This window comes from Protopterus annectens, chromosome 3.part0, assembly GCF_019279795.1.
Source record: "Protopterus annectens isolate FY-2018-M chromosome 3.part0, PAN1.0, whole genome shotgun sequence".
Lineage (NCBI taxonomy): Eukaryota > Metazoa > Chordata > Ceratodontiformes > Protopteridae > Protopterus > Protopterus annectens.
Window position 1 is genome coordinate 1,110,036,064 of NC_056731.1, and position 2,138 is coordinate 1,110,038,201.

Here is a 2,138-nt window from a genome sequence, read left to right on the forward strand (position 1 = left end):
CATTCAATAAAGTAAGCTGGGATTTTATGAGTAGAGTAATGGAAGCATTTACATTTTCTGATACAATAATAAGGTTAATTAGAAAGACATATGAGGGATCTGAGGCAAAAGGTTAAGTGGTAGAGTTCCTCTATGGTAAGTTGTGTCTGAACAGAGGAAACAGGCAGGGGTATCCTCTTTCCCCTTTGTTATTTCCATTATATTTAGAACCACTGGTAAAGAAAATAAGGTACTCAGAAATTCAAGGATACAGTTGGTATGGTGTTCAAGAAAAGTTGGGTTTATTTACAAATGATATTATTTTACACCTGATGAAAACAAAAAAATGACAACTCAGTGTCATGGAATATTCTGATACCATTCCAGTTTTTTTCAGGGGGAAAAAATTAATGAAAATAAAACAAAGGATATAGCTATAAACTATGTATCCACACATGAACTGGTCCAGCAATACCCATATTTATTAGGCCATGATAACATAAAGTATTTAAGAATATGGATTAAAAGGATTTGATTAAGGCAGCTAAGGATATGTGGGCAGAGACTACACAAAAGATAATCAAAAACTGAGAAACTGGAAACTCTTACCTATGGACATGGATGGCAAAATACAAGCAGTAAAAATGTTTTTAGTCACTTTATTTTTGTACACAGTTTAGACATGTTTTATCAACCAGAGGAGATGTTGTGGATAGTTATTAATAAAAGACTGAAATATTTTATTTGTGAGGGGAAGAAGGTGAGGTTCAAGTGGAATAAGCTGATCCACCCAACTGAACAAGGAGGTTTAGGATTACCTGATTTAAAGGGACATTTTAGAGCTACACAGTTAAGGCTCTTACACATAACACAAGCAGAAAGCTACAATTCAAAGTGGAAAGGGATGATGATGCTGATGAGGCAGGGGGTAATTCATGAAATAAGGAAAAAAATAGGATTTTGAATGCTGATCTTTAAGGAAAATAACAACAGTCATACAGAATATAGGGTCCAAATGGAGAGATGATAAGTCAGCAAGCAAGGGGTACTATTACTGAAACTGAATTCATCCACAAGGCTTGGTGAGTCCCTTCACGAGGTGGACACTGTTTTCACAAAATCTCACAAAGACAACACTGATATATAGACTGTATTTATATAGCATATAGCATGGACAAAAGTAGGTTAAAATTAAAAAAGATAGCTGGGTGCACAAGACCCAGGATAAAAAGGTGTCCAATCTTGGTAGGCATACTGGAGCCAGGACTGGAAAAGATGACAATGCAGAATCCTTAAAATAGGGAAATATTCCTACAATAAGACCAGGCCAGGCCCAGGGGAGGACACCCCCCCCTTGTAGAAGGAAGTAGTAGTCCACAAAAATAACAGAAATTTATAAGCCAAAGAAGAGCCATAAAGACGATAAAGTGGACTATTGAGGATACAAAAGAAATTATGTACTGTTACTTTTATACAAAAAGCCCAGAATTTCCAGACACAAGATATACAAAATGATTAAGAGAGAAATTAGAGGAAAGAAAAATACTTCCACAAGAGAAACTGTCAGAAGCTTCAAATAAAAATGTGTATTCATTAATACAACATATTTGTGAAAAACAGTATATAGAGCAAGAAAATCTGATCTGTTTGGAAAAAGAAGCATCTGAGGAAGTGTGAAAATATAAACAACAAAATGTAGAGATTTTTGAAAAGTGTAAAAAAGAAATATGGACATGGGAAAGAAAGACATATTTGATATGGTACAATATTTATGCGAAGGAGAAAGCCAAATTAATCAATATAAAGAAGGCAACCTCAAAGATATTCGAAGAGAAATTCAGACAAAGGCACCGGATATGGAAAATTTCACAATAAAAAAATAATATCACAAAGAGGGAATGTAGAAAAGAAGATTAATAAAGTAGACGTTAAAAAATAGAAGTTGAAGTTATGGAGTGCCTGTAAAGTGAAGAATTTGGTGTAGAAGGTCTAACAGAGGTTACATCATAGCATGATGGAATGAGTCCTCAAAGTAAGAAGCAGGAAGATCCTGAGACATCTGAAGAAGAAATATGGACATGGGAAAGAAAGAGATTTAATATGGTGTAATATCTGTGCAAATGAGAAAGTGAATCTAACCAATACAAAAAGAGCAGCAC